General features: G+C 45.6%; 1 long non-coding RNA gene and 1 other non-coding gene across 2 annotated transcripts; one reads left to right on the top strand and one right to left on the bottom strand.

Moving 5' to 3' along the window:
- Positions 1 to 288: 288 nt before the first annotated feature.
- Positions 289 to 15,005, top strand: LOC116970709. Its single transcript, XR_004411280.1, has 3 exons — positions 289 to 327; positions 1,841 to 1,845; positions 14,995 to 15,005. It is a non-coding gene; the product is annotated as an uncharacterized LOC116970709 (long non-coding RNA).
- Positions 12,373 to 12,444, bottom strand: trnae-uuc. The gene has a single exon. It is a non-coding gene; the product is annotated as a tRNA-Glu (tRNA).
- Positions 15,006 to 15,541: the final 536 nt, after the last annotated feature.

Genomic DNA, 15,541 nt, shown 5'->3' with positions numbered 1-15,541 from the left:
TGAGGTTGGTGGGTGAAAAATGCAGCCAGAAGGTAAGGAGCAGCCACTTTAGGTATTCAAACAGTGGCTGCAGCCTCACACACTGCATGTACACGTGGTACACAGACTCTTACAGCCCGAAAAAATGGCAGGCGGCTGGCGAGTTTGTGAACCTCGAGAGAAACAGGTTGCAGGGAACACCTCGGTGCAATACCCTCCATCCCGGTCCCCGATGTAGAGGGGGAGATAGGTATTGCCCTTTGGATGTGGTGATTCCTGTCAGCTTCTGCACCTTGTCCAAAGCCTTCTTGCAAAGGGGTGACCAGAACCGCAGGCAATACTCCACATGTGTCCTAACCAAAATGTTATTGACTCATGCTATTAGAGTTATTAAAGTCATGTTATTAAAGTCATGCTGCATCATGACGTCTTGACTTATACTCGTTGCCCCAACCGATGAAGGCAAGTCTACCATACCCCTGTGTAGGATGGAACTGCACATGCTGGGTTGCTCCAGCATTTTATGGATGCCAGACCCCACCTTTACCAATCGATCTACTTGTGTTTCCAATTTCAGGGAGTCATAGTGGAAACATGCGCTTCAGAACCGACCATCTGCACGTCCCATCTGCTCGCACCTGGCCCATGTCCCTCTAAACCTGCCCTATCCATGTGCCTGCCCAAATATCTCTTAAACATTGTGATAGTACCTGCCTCAACTACCTCCTCCGGCAGCTCGCTCCATTCGCCCACCACCCTTTGTGTAAAAAAAATATATCCCTCAGGTTCATATTAAATCTTTCCCCCACTCAGCTTTGTCCTCTGGTTTACAATTCCCCTACTCTGGACAAAAGCCTCTGCATTCACCATATCTATTCCTCTCATAATCTAATACACCTCCATAGGATCACCCCTCATCCTCCTGTGCTGAGACCAAAACCTCAGTCTGAAGAAGGATCTCGACCCGAAACATCATCTATTCCTTTTCACCAGAGATGCTGCCTGACCCGCTGAGTTACTCCAGTATTTTGTGTCCATCGTCTGTATAAACCAGCGTCTGCAGTTCCTTCCCACACAGCAAAAGTCTTATTTGCTGCAGGCCCTTTAATGCAATAACACAACAAACAATGATACAAAAATGGTCAGTTATACTCGGTGACCAGACCGCAAGGCAAAGTAGGTATTGCAACCTTGTACAAAGTCTGTGTTTCGATGCTGAGGTAGTGTTGTGGTTAGTGTTGGGGTGGGTGGTTTGGCCAGTTTCTATGCTGTTATGTTCTATGTTGATGGGTCGTCCTTTAAAAAAGCTAGCACAGGCATAATGGGCTGAATGGCCTTCTTTGTTAGAAGATAGATTGCAGAAAAGGACAGCAGAACGTGCGGCCCGGTGGCGCAGCGTTAGAGTGGCTGCCTTATGCTCCTGTCCCACTTAGGAAACCTGAATGGAAACATCTGGAGACTTTGCGCCCCACTCAAGGTTTCAGTGCGGTTCCCGGAGGTTTTTGTCAGTCTCCCTACCTGCTTCCACTACCTGCAACCTCCGGCAACCACCTGCAACCTCCAGGAACCGCACGGAAACCTTGGGTGGGGCGCAAAGTCTCCAGAGGTTTCCGTTCAGGTTTCCTAAGTGGGACAGGGGCATTACAGCACCAGAGAACCGGGTTCGATCTTGACAACAGGCATTGTCTGTATGGAGTTTGTACGTTCTCACCGTGACTGCATGGAATTTTTCTGGGAGCTCCGGTTTCCTCCCACACTCCAAAGACGTACAGGTTTGTCGGTTCATTGGCTTCTGTTAAAAATTGTAAATTGTCCCTAGTGTGTAGGATAGTTAGTTTAGTTTATTATCACATGCACCGAGATACAGTGAATAACTTTTGTTGCGTGCTATCCATTCAGCGGATGGACTATACATGACTACAGTCGAGCCGTCCACAGTGTACAGATACTGGATCAAGGGAGTGCTAGTGTACAAGGTGATCGCTGGTTGGCACGGACTCGGTTGGCTGAAGGACCTGTTTCCACGCTGTATCTCTAAAGTAAAGCACTTAACTAAAGTAAAAGAACATTCTTTTTAGGCCGCAAGTTCCATGCCGAACATGATGTCAAGTTAAACAAACATGATCCATCTTGTGTAATTCTACCCCAATACTCCACAAATTCCCCATGTAGGGTTTATTTCTGTCCACCAGTATTTTCAGAACGTCTACTGCTGTCTAAATAATTCTCCATCCTCCTGCTACAATTAGCAGCGGTGAGTCATGGCTGCCCCAGAGGTTCGATCACAAAATCATAAAGGCAGAGGCAGCTTGTCTTTAACTACTGTCGGAAGGAACTGCAGATGCTGGTTTACACCGAAGATCAACACAAAATGCTGGAGTAACTCAGCGGGACAGGCAGCATCTCTGGAGAGCAGTAATGGGTGATGTTTTGGATCGAGTCACTCCTTCCGTCTGAAGAAGGGTCTTGACAGGAAGAGTCACCCATTCCTTCTCTCCCGAGATGCTGCCTGTCCTACTGAGATACTCCAGCATTTTGTATTAAAATAGATCGTCCAGAAGTATCAGTTTGAATTACAGCCGGTGTACACTAAAACTTAGATATCCCACTATTTGTACATTCTAGTGGTTTGGAATCTCCAGTTGGTGTGTCTACCTATTCTCGTATTCTGCTTGAGTAGCTTGCAACACAACGGAATGAACTTTGCATGTAATCACTTGGAACTGCAGATGAAAACCAAAGAAAGCACACAATATGCTGGAGTAACTAATGCGGGTCAGGCAGCACCTCTGGAGAACATGGATAGGTGACGTTTCACAGAGTGCTGGAGTAACTCAGTGGGTCAGGCAGCATCTCTGGAGAACATGGATAGGAGACGTTTCACAGAGTGCTGGAGTAACTCAGCGGGTCAGGCAGCATCTCTGGAGAACGTGGATAGGTGACGTTTCACAGAGTGCTCGAGTAACTCAGCGGGTCAGGCAGGATCTGTGGAGAATGTGAATAGGTGACGTTTCACAGAGTGCTGGAGTAACTCAGCGGGTCAGGCAGGCAAGTTGCGTGCTTTCAAACTTCCGTATCTTCTGCCCAACGCGACTCGGGAGAAGAAGGAATGACCGGGGTGGGACAAGTCCATGATTATGTTAGCTGCTTAACCGAGGCAGCGTGAAGTGTAAATGCAGTCAATGGTGATGAGTCTGGTGTATGTGATAGACTGGGCTACATCCACAATTGTCAGGGGGGATATTGTAGGTCAAATGGCCCATTCCTGTGCTGTACAGTTCTATGTTCTGTGCTCCATGACTTCATAACATTTGCTCTTTGCATCACAATATTAGCTGAATGTTGACCAAATTCTTTAGTTTAGTTCAAAGGTTGAAAGGTATTTTAGTGTCACGTGTACCAATTAGGTACAGTGATATTCGATGTACCGGTTTAGCGATACAGTGTGGAAACAGGCCCTTCGGCCCACACTAGAGACAATTTACAGAAGCCAGTTGAACGACTTTGGAGTCTGGGATTAAACCAGAGCACCTGGAGAAAACCCACACGGTCACAGGGAGAACGAACTAACTCTCCTCAGATGACACCTGTAGTTGGGATTGAACCCGGGTCTCTGGCGCTGTGAGTCAGCAACTCTACCGCGTGCCGCCCGTAAATGTCGATTTATTTTTTTCTCCCTCTGTTCTCTTTTGGATATTGTCACCTCAGATTTTGTTTGTTGGCCAAGTTTGCAGTTTGAATCCTTTTTCGCTGCACATTTTATTTGTGTTACATGTTGTAGACCCGTTGCAAAGATTGGTAACTTATTCTGTAAAGCACAGTCATCATAATTAGGCTGACTGAAGCACTGTGTTTAAAAGTGTCTTACCCCATAATTAAAAGCAGTGGAGGTTTAATTATTTAATATTCTGCTTAATCCTCTTGTGTATTTGTGCATTTGTGTGTGAAAGAGACATTTTTAGTAGATTTGAAATTGAGCCATGCAAGGGTATTATTGTTTGTATAGACACTTATATAAGGTTTAGTCTTTAGAGATACAGCATGAAAAGAGGCTCTTCGGCCCACCAAGTCCGCACTGATCTGTGATCGTATGGTCAGAAGGTCATAAGTGTTAGGAATAGAATTAGGCCATTCGGTCCATCAAGTCCACTCTGCCATTCAATCATGGCTGATCTATCTCTCCCTACTAACCCCATTCTCCTGCCTTCTCCGCATAACCTCTGACACATGTATTAATGTAGAGCATCCCATACACTAGCACTATCGTACACTCTGGGGACGATTTACACTTTTTAACCAAACCAATTAACCTACAAACCAGTGTCTTTGACGTGTGGGAGGAAACCGGAGCACCCGGGGGGTGGGAGATTGCAACCTTCACGTGGTCCACCCTGTTTCGACGAATGCAATCAACCTGGCGTGCACAAACATAAGATCAAACAGAACAAGTTGTCTTACAACTTTAGGCTGTGCACGCTATACGCAAGAAGAAGAAGAAGATGAAGAAGAAGTAGGAGCACCCGGAGAAAACTCAACTCAGGTCTCTGGCCTCGTAATTCTACCGCTGCGCCACTGTGCCACCCTGGTGCGCCACTAAGCTGCCCTATAGAAAATTATATAGACATCGTGTGTCAACAATGGAAGTAAATTATGAGAGGCATAGAAAGGGTTGAGTCTTTATCTCTGGGTGGAAATGTCAAAGACTAGAGGGCACAGCTTTAATATTAGAGGGCCAAGTTTAAAGGAGATGTTAGCAGCAGTTTTTGTTTACACAGAGGGTGGCGAATGCTGCAGGGGGTGGTAGTGGAGGTAGATATGAATGTGGTGTTTCGGAGGCTTTTAGATAGGCACGTGGATATGCAGAGAACGGCGAAATATAGATCACGTGCGGGGCAACTTTTTTACACAGTTGTGGGTGCCTGGAATGCGCTGCTAGTGGTGGTTGTGGAAGCAAATATGATAGTGGAGTTTAAGAGGGGTTTGGACATGCATGTACAGGCAGAGGTTCGGCATGAACATAGTTGGCTGAAGGACCTGTGCCTGTGCTGAACTGTTCTACGTTCTAAACAGCAATGCAACAATTACCAAAAGAATTGTCCTTGCAATATTGCTGTGGTATAAACGTGAGCAGTCCACCAGGGAGAATTTCCTTACTCTACGGAGAGGTCCAGGGGTGCTTTTATACAACAGTCAAGCAAAAGGGAAAATTTCAATAATACAGCACACTGGAACTTAAGTAAAGATAGACACAAAATGCTGGAGTAACTCGGCGGGCCAGGCACCATCTCTAGAGAAAAGGAACAGGTGACATTTTGGGTCAAGACCCTTCTTCATCTGCAGTTCCTTCCTCCACATTTTGTCTGCTCCACTGCGAAATCTCCTCAAGGTATGCCTACTTTGAAGAAGCTTTGCTCCCCTCTCTGACCTATTCTTTTTCTCTAGAGATGCTGCCTGTCCCGCTGAGTTACTTCAGCATTTTGTGTCTATCTTCTGTGTAAACCAGCATCTGCAGTTCCTTCCTACACATTTCTTTAGTTTAGTTATACAGCATGGAAACATGCCCTTCGACCCACTGAGTCCACACTGACTATCAATCACCCGTTCACACTAGTTCTTGTTAATCCCACTCTTTCATTTCCCCTTTGGAGCACCTGATGTCATAGTGACACACGGTACAGAAATAGCCCCTTCGGCCCATTCTAAACTACTCCCATTTGGCACATATCCCTCTAAACATGTCCTATCCACGAACCTGTTCAAATGTCTTTTAAGTCTAGTTATTATACCCACCTCAAATACTTCATGGAGCAGCTTGTTCCATATATATTCCACTGAAAATGTACTTGTTGTATTTATCGATGGTATGATGCTATTGTTATCAGTGTGCTGACAAGAGTTCAGGAGATGCATGTTCCTTTTTAGAGTGAAGGGCAAGGCAGGCAAACGTAAAGAAGCCTGGATGATGAGGGAATTTGAGCCTTTGGTCAAGAGTAATATGGAGACATGGGACAGGTAGAGGCAGCTGGGATCGAGTGTATCCCTGGAGGGGTTTTGGGAACTAAGGCGTGAGCTAAAAAAAGAAATCAGAAAGGTAAAAAGGGGACAGGAGATGGCTCCGGCGGATACCATTAAGGATAATCCCAAGAGATTGTATGAGTACATTAATGGAAAAAGGGTAACCAGAGAGAGTGTGGGACCCCTCAGGAATCAAAGCAGTCAACTCTGTGTGGAGACACAGGAGATGGGCAAGACATACTCAATAGTCAAGGAGTATTTCTTCTCTGTTTTTACCAAGGAGAAAGACAGGAGGACTGAGGATCTTGAGGTAGTCACTGGAAGTGTCTTGTGAGCAGTCAGTATTATGGTCGCAGAGGTGCTGAAGGTCCTAACATGTATGAAGATAGATACATCTCTCGGGCCTGTGGGAAACTAGAGAGGAAATGGCAGGAGCCCTGATGGAGATTTATGAGTTAAATACAGGAGATATGCCGGAAGACTACAGGGAGGCAAATGTAGTGCCTCCGTTCGAAAAGGGCTGCAGGGAAAGGGTTAAAGCGGCCTTTTCACGGGGCGACTTGACGCAAGAGTTAACCGGAGTTTAACATCGTGGGAACCTCGTGCGATAACAGTGCTGCATTCGTGGACCACCGTGGACCACCGTAGCGCCAACGGCAGGTCATCGTGTAACTTGGTCACTCGGGAGAAAATTCAAGAAAGTTTGAATTTCTCCAAGATTGACTTGTACACTTGTGGTTGAGTATTGCAACATTATATGAACGTAGTGGCCAGTGCGATCTCCGTAATAACTCTTGCGGGTACCGTGGGAACTCCTGCGAACGGTGAACCCGGAAGCTGGACAGAGGGAACAGAAGGTGAGTAAAAATTATCTTATGTGGGATTGAATTTAAAAAATAAATAAAAATAAAGATTTGCATCCGCATATGGACATCAACTTATTCATGAGTTATGTTAATGAGATTCAAGAAAATAACTATAATCTTTAAAAGGGACTTTAAAAGGGACTTTACTGAAAGGTTACGCATTTTTATGGTCCGTGAGAAATTTTTCACATGTACTTCTTTGAGAGATACAGGTCGGAGTCCTCGGGTCCAGTGGTCCGGAACGCTACCAATCAATGTTGTACAGAGACCCGTGTAAGGAGTGAACTGCACATGCTGGTTTAAACCGAAGACAGACACAAAAAGCTGGAGTAACTCAGCGAGTCAAGCAGCATCTCTGGAGAAAAAAAGCTGATGTTTCGGGACGAGACACATCTTCAGACTCAATTCCGATTAGGCTGTCTGAAGAAGGGTTCCGGTGTTGGGGGAGTCCAGAACCAGGGTCCCAGTTTTACAGTCTACCGTGGGAACTCTTTAACTCAGTAAAGTAAAGTAGCCTTTATTGTCATATCAGCGCACAGGCAGCAGTTGACTGTTGCTCTATTCAGTTTCCCAGGCGGTCGGGACGGGACTGGAGTTGGGAGGGAAAGGTGGGGGAGTCGAGGGAGAGGAGGGGGAGACAGATGGGGGTGTCTTCATTTACTGACGGCGGGTGTCTGTCACTGAAACAGGCAGGTGAGATTTCACATCCACCTTGTGTGTGCCTCTCTCTCTCTCTCCCTCCCTCTTACACAGGCTGAGAGACTCTGCCTCTGTGAGTGTACGTCTCTTTCTCCCCCTCTCCCACACACAGTAAGACCGAGGTACTGTGCTCAGTCCATCTGTGTCTCCCACATACACAGTAAAATATGTCTCCAAATGAGCCAATTCAACCAAGGGAGGATATATATAGGGTGTGAAAAAAAAAATTACATCATTTGTGTCACGTGTAGTTCACGATGTTCATTCAAGATTTAACGGGAAAGCTCGGGAAACGGACAAGTCACTCGCACAAATAACAGAAATGCCGAGTACCGTGGGAACTCTTTATCTACTGCCGTTATATCGTGCGAGACTCGTGCTGGACCACGACCTCTTCACTCTGGTGACATCTTGCGACAACTCGCCCCGTGAAAAGGCCGCTTTAGGAACTACAGTGCGTTTAACATCTGTGGTTGGAAAGTTACCAGAGAGTGTTCTGAGGGATAGGATATACGTGCATTTAGACAAACAAGGGGTGATTAGGGATAGTCAGCATGGTTTTGTTTGTGGGACGTCGACTCACAAATCTGATTGAGTTTTTTGAAGACGTGACCAAAAAGGTCGATGAGGGCAGAGCTGTAGATGTTGTATACATGAACCAGTAAGGCATTCAACATTATTCCACATGGTAGGCTGCTCTGGAAGGTTAGATCCCCTGGGATTCAAGGAGAGATAGATGAATGGATAGAAAATTGGCTTCATGGAAGGAAGCAGAGGGTGATGCAAATGTAAAAGGTGGGGGGGCACTCATTAGGGCCGGTTCAGAGGCGCTATAGCTCTTGGGATAAAACTGTTCCTGAGTTTGGAGGTTCGGGCGTAGAAGGCATTGTAACGTCTGCCGGAGGGAAGTAGTTGAAACAGGCCGTGGCAGGGGTGTGATGAGTTCTTATGGATGCTGAGGGCCTTCCTGAGGCACCGCGTGTGATAGATGCCCTCCAAGGCTGGTAGCGGATCATCGGGACAGAGCTACCAGCCTTGGAGGGCATCTACCACACGCGGTTATTTCCCAAACCCCATTCCATGGTGCAACCTAGTATTTAGCACATTTTGTCACACTATTTTCACTTTGTCTTCAACATTACCGCATCCCAATCATTTGTCGTCACGGTTATCCCACCTTCAACCGTCAAGTAACACACCGGGCACTCCAATTGATGCCAGGATTGGGTAATAATAATATTCAACCGACAAGTGTTGCAGGCGACCCATTTCTCATTCAAAGCGATCTCGGAAATGCAGTACAAAGCTTACAGATGTTCGAGTGGGAGGTTAAACCGCCGAACATTTATAACCCAAGAAAAAGGTTAACGAGTTATTGTGATGACCTCCCTGTGGACATGCATTACGGATTTTGCTCCCGTGTGAATATAATACTATAACAATCACTGTGGTGGTCGTTCATCTTTCCTTCTCATGATTTTGTACACCTCGATAAGATCATCGCTGATCCACTTTATTTCCATGGAATAGAGACACAGACTACTCAACCTCTCCCTACAGCTGACACCCCCTCGTCCTGGCAAATTCCTCGTAAATCTTTTCTGAATCCTTTCAAGCTTGACAATATCTTTGATAATATATGATACCCAAACGTAACAAAATATTCTAAATGCAGTCTCACCAACGTCTTTTACAGCTGCAACATTCTACGCATAAACTCATCCTGCCATGCAGTCTCATAGAAACATAGAAACATAATATTAGGTGCAGGAGTAGGCCATTCGGCCCTTCGAGCCTGCACCGCCATTCAATATGATCATGGCTGATCATCCAACTCAGTATCCCGTACCTGCCTTCTCTCCATACCCTCTGATCCCCTTAGCCACAAGGGCCACATGTAACTCCCTCTTAAATATAGCCAATGAACTGGCCTCGACTACCCTCTGTGGCAGAGAGTTCCAGAGATTCACCACTATTTGTGGGAAAAAAGTTCTTCTCATCTCGGTTTTAAAGGATTTCCCCCTTATCCTTAAGGTGTGACCCCTTGTCCTGGACTTCCCCAACATCGGGAGCAATCTTTCTGCATCTAGCCTGTCCAAACCTTTAAGAATTTTATAAGTTTCTATAAGATCCCCTCTCAATCTCCTAAATTCTAGAGAGTATAAACCAAGTCTATCCAGTCTTTCTTCATAAGACAGTCCTGACATCCCAGGAATCAGTCTGGTGAACCTTCTCTGCACTCCATCTATGGCAATAATGTCCTTCCTCTGATGTGGAGACCAAAACTGTACGCAATACTCCAGGTGTGGTCTCACCAAGACCCTGTACAACTGCAGTAGAACCTCCCTGCTCCTATACTCAAATCCTTTTGCTATGAAAGCTAACGTACCATTCGCTTTCTTCACTGCCTGCTGCACCTGCATGCCTACTTTCAATGACTGGTGTACCATGACACCCAGGTCTCGCTGCATCTCCCCTTTTCCTAGTCGGCCACCATTTAGATAATAGTCTGCTTTCCTGTTTTTGCCACCAAAATGGATAACCTCACATTTATCCACATTATACTGCATCTGCCACACATTTGGCCACTCACCCAGCCTATCCAAGTCGCCTTGCAGTCTCCTAGCATCCCCCTCACAGCTAACACTGCCCCCCAGCTTAGTGTCATCCGCAAACTTGGAGATATTGCCTTCAATTCCCTCATCCAGATCATTAATATATATTGTAAATAGATGGGGTCCCAGCACTGAGCCTTGCGGTACCCCACTAGTCACTGCCTGCCATTGTGAAAAGGACCCGTTTACTCCTACTCTTTTCTTCCTGTTTGCCAGCCAGTTCTCTATCCACATCAATACTGAACCCCCAATGCCGTGTGCTTTAAGTTTGTATACTAATCTCTTATGTGGGACCTTGTCGAAAGCCTTCTGGAAGTCCAGATACACCACATCCACTGGTTCTCCCCTATCTACGCTACTAGTTACATCCTCGAAAAATTATATAAGATTCGTCAGACATGCTTTACCTTTTGTAAATCCATGCTGACTTTGTCCAATAATTTCACCACTTTCCAAATGTGCTGCTATCCCATCTTTAATAACTGACTCTAGCAGTTTCCCCACTGCCGATGTTAGACTAACTGGTCTGTAATTCCCCGTTTTCTCTCTCCCTCCCTTCTTAAAAAATGGGGTTACGTTTGCTACCCGCCAATCCTCAGGAACTACTCCATAATCTAAAGAGTTTTGAAAGATTATTACTAATGCATCCACTATTTCTGGAGCTACTTCCTTAAGTACTCTGGGATGCAGCCTATCTGGCCCTGGGGATTTTTCGGCCTTTAATCCATTCAATTTACCCAACACCACTTCCCGGCTAACCTGGATTTCACTCAATTCCTCCAACTCCTTTGACCCGCGGTCGCCTGCTATTTCCGGCAGATTATTTATGTCTTCCTTAGTGAAGACGGAACCAACGTAGTTATTCAATTGGTCCGCCATATCCTTGTTCCCCATGATCAACTCACCTGTTTCTGACTGCAAGGGACCTGCATTTGTTTTAACTAATCTCTTTCGAAGGGCAAAATGGCCTCCTCCAGCACCTAGTTTCTACGTTTTCTATGTTTATGAAGAATCTATCTATGCCTTTGAAATATCCACTGACTTGGCCTCCGCAGCCTTCTATGGCAAAGAATTCCACAGATTCACCAACCCCTGACAAATAAATCTCGTCCTCATCGACTTCCTAAAAGTACTTCCTTCAATTCTGGTGCTATGGCCTCTAATGCTAGACTCTCCTACTGGTGGAAACACCCTCTCCACATCCACAGCATCCAAGCCTTTCACTATACAATGTAAACATTCTCGTTGATGCCGAATATGTTTGCAATCAATGCGAGTCTATCTGAGTGGGGAGGATAACTCTCCCCTCAATGAGTTTCTGATTTGTGTTTATTTTACAACCGTGGTCGCACCCAGCCGATTCCAAGCGGAGTTTAATTAAAAACCGCCAAACATTCATCACGGAGGACCGACGGAACTGCTTGACATTAAGTGAAATAGAGTGCTTAATATTCGATGCAGGACGTTGGTGAAACGGTGTGTGGAATATTGTCTAGGTCAGAATATCTTAGGAAGGATATATTTATGTGGAGAGGGCCAGAATATGATCATCAATGATTTTGCCAAGACTGGAGAATTTCAATTGTGACAGACTGGATAGGTTGGGATTTCTTTATCTCTGGAGCGAACAAGACTGACAGCTCACCTTTAGAAATGAATAATATAATTACGAGACATTAGTGTGATCATGGCAGGTGGAATTGCCGAGTTATTATCCAAACGGCAAGGGGGCCTGAGTTAGCAAAATTTGAGACTCAGGTATTGAGTGCGGAAGACTAACATGTGGCCACCGGAAGGTGACGTACCGATCTTCGATCTTCTCTTGCACTTTGCTTCTAAAACATATAGGGTAGAGGGCAAAAGTGGATCGGGAAGATAATAAAAGTTACACGTAACAGGAGGCTGGGGATTGCTCCTACGCTCTAAAAGGATGGGTTCTGCAAACAAAATAATTCGGTTTATTTAATGTAGAGCAGACAACATTGTTTGCACCGAACACAGAAAAGTTGTGTCGCCATTTTATATGGAACATGTTTTTATTATGGATAGTCGAAATGGAGAAGGTGAAATATCATAAATTGCACCTCCTGTGTTTACAATGGCATCTCCCGCATGGAAATGTAGTGTATGTTGTAGAGACCGTCGCAGGCGTTGCTCAACGTGGGATCTTTCCGGTTATATGAATGGCAAATGAGCGTTTCCCTGACCGGGAATCGAACCCGGGCCGCGGCGGTGAAAGCGCCGAATCCTAACCACGAGACCTCCAGGGAATATGTCGGAGCTGCCCCGCCACACATGATATTGTCTCTCAAACGCTTCAGGTTCAGGGCCCGTTCTATTAGCTGAGTTGATCGCCTCAACGCCCGTGACTTCTGAAAAACAACGGCAGTGCTGAGCACTGGGAGAAAAGGCAACATGATAAAATAACGAAGGTAAACAAAAATGATGGAGACACTCAGCGGGTGCAGCAGCATCTATGGAGCGAAAGAAATGGGCAACGTGTCGGGCCGAAACCGTTCTTCAGACTGATGGGGGGCGGGGGGAGGCGGGGAGAAGAAAGGAAAAAGGAGGAGGAGGAGCCCGAGGGCTGAGGGAGAGGTAGGAAGGGGAGGAGACAGCAAGGGTTAACAGAATTGTGAGAATTCAATGTTCATGCCACCGGGATGTAGACTCCCCAAGCGGAATATGAGGTGCTGTTCCTCCAATTTCCGGTGTTGCTCACTCTGGCCGTGGAGGAGGCCCAGGACAGAGAGGTCGGATACGGAATGGGAGGGGGGGGGGGGGGTTGAAGTGCTGAGCCACCGGGAAGTCAGATTGGTTAGTGCGGACCGAGCGGAGGTGTTCGATCGCCAAACCTACGCTTGGTCTCACCGATATAGATCAGCTGACATATAGGGCAGCGGATGCAATAGATGAGGTTGACGCTGATCTATATCGGTGAGACCAAGCGTAGGCTTGGTGATCGTTTCTAGTGGTAAACCTCTGGAACGCTCTGCTACAGAAGGTAGTTGAGGCCAGTTCATTGGTATATTTAAGAGGGAGTTAGATGTGGCCCTTGTGGCTATAGGGATCAGGGGGTATGGAGAGAAGGCAGGTACAGGATACTGTTGGATGATCAGCCGTGATCATATTGAATGGCGGTGCAGGCTCGAAGGGCTGAATGGCCTACTCCTGCACCTGTTTTCTATGTTTGTAACATCTCATATTTCACTTGGACAGCTTACAACCCAGAGTAATGAACATTGATTTCTCTAACTTCAAGTAACTTCTGCATTATCTCTCTCCCCATCCCCGCCTTACTTAGGTCGCAGTAGATTCCAAGTTATCTTCTTCTGCCTCATCGTCTATACCTCGTTCAAAACTAAGAAGCAGCAAAACAATGTCCTTTTTACTTTATCATTCTTATTTTTTTGCATATATTGGAATCACAGAAACATAGAAAAATAGATGCCATTCGAGCCAGCACCGCCATTCAATATGATGACTGCTGATCATCTAAATCAGTACCTCGTTCCTGCATTTTCCCCATACCCCTTGATTCCTAAGAGCAAAATCTTACGCACTCTTGAAAACATCCTAATCTAATTCGCGGCGGCGGCGACCCGACTCGGCCCTGGAGTTGTGGCGGAGGCAGCAACAGCAGCGGAGTTTGAACCGTCGCCTCGGCGCAGAGGGAGAACAAAGAGGGAAGAGACAGAGACTTTAAGATTTTTGCCTTCCACCACAGTGAGGAGGTGTTTGGTGAACTCACTGTGGTGGATGTTAAATTTGTGTTGATTGTGTGTTTTTGCCATTTTTTAAATTATATTTATGACTGCAGGGAAACAAAATTTCGTTCAGACCGAAAGGTCTGAATGACAATAAACCGAATCTAATCTAATCTAATCTAATCCAGTGAATTGGCCTCCACTCCCTTCTGTGGCAAAGAATTCCACAGATTCACAACTCTCTGTGTGAAAAAGTTTTTTCAGCCCGAAATGGGGTCCTCTTATTCTTAAACCGTGACCCCTGGTTTTGTACTCCCCCAACATGGGAACATTTTTCCTGCATTGAGCCTTTCCAATCGTTAAAGAATTTAAGAGTCGTCCCGTATTCCCAAAGTCGGTTGCGTTTACTTTGTATCATCAATTCTTCACTCACTATAATGTGTTCCAGGTCTGGTTGATTCAGATTCCAGCACCCAAGAGGAGGATCCGCTCACACATACAGAGGGTCAAAGCGCCACTTTCACATGTACCTATTTTAAGGATAATTATTACTTATACTGGTATCGCCAATATCCAGGCGGACAGCCGAGTTTGCGGTCCGGCGATACACTAACGATGGATCTGACCAGAAGGCAGAATTCGCTCGAAATCGTTTTTCGGACGCAGTCCAGCAGTCGGAGAAGAAATATCGATTGACAATCTCGGGACTGCGTCTGACTGATACGGCAGTTTATTACTGCGCAGTGGATCACACAGTGTTGAGATTGGCAGGAATTTCTAGCGCACAGCTGCTATCTCGTGGATGGATGTTGTTCATTGCGGCTTGGGCAGCTGCCTCGAAGCTCACAGCTTGTGTGCGGGTAACAGAAGCAGTCAGAGCAGGATTGATACAGCGTCTTTACTGTCTATCACTGGTAGTGGCTGTCTGCTTTCGGCGAGATATCTGGAGAAACCACTTCTCCATTGAAAATAAATTGACGCCAAACTCGTTCATTTAGGAGAACCACTACTTCGCAAAAGATAAACGTTCGTCCAATGAGGGAATAAAGACTTCTTAAAGCATCTCTCGCGAGAGAAACAGAAAGGAGGCAGATGAGCAAAATAAGAATGCAGATGCTTCTAAGTTAACCATGTTGTTGATCTTGCGGTTAAACTCCGCGTTAATTAACTCATGACTACTTCTTGCGAAAAGAATGTATTCCTGTATCCACTCGGGTGGCTGTTTTCTTGAAACACAGACTGAGCAGAGCAAACAATGAAAATAAAACGATGGCCTTAAAACTGACTGAAATTTGTTGCCTTCCACCACAGTGAAGATTGCTGTGGTGGATGTTTGTGTTTAATGTTATTGTGTATAGTGTGTTCTTTTCAAGTGTATCGCTGCTGGCACATTCATTTCACTGCACCTTCGGGTGCATGTGACGAATAAAATTGACTTTGACTTTGACATTACCGAAGGAGAGGTTGAGGAAGTTGGTTCTTTAATGTACTGAGTATTTATTTTATCGATTTATTAGAGAGTATACATTTATCTCATGATTATCATGCTGGATTATTCACTCATCCATTTGTACTCCATTCCGAATTCCGTATTCTAACATAACACTGAAACGACGTTAAGATAATCACTGTAGCCAGATATTTTGATCAGGTTGAATAA

Source organism: Amblyraja radiata, chromosome 3 (assembly GCF_010909765.2).
Source record: "Amblyraja radiata isolate CabotCenter1 chromosome 3, sAmbRad1.1.pri, whole genome shotgun sequence".
Taxonomy (NCBI): Eukaryota; Metazoa; Chordata; class Chondrichthyes; order Rajiformes; family Rajidae; genus Amblyraja; species Amblyraja radiata.
Note: the sequence above shows the minus strand (reverse complement) of the source record. Positions and strands in the feature narration are given on the sequence as shown.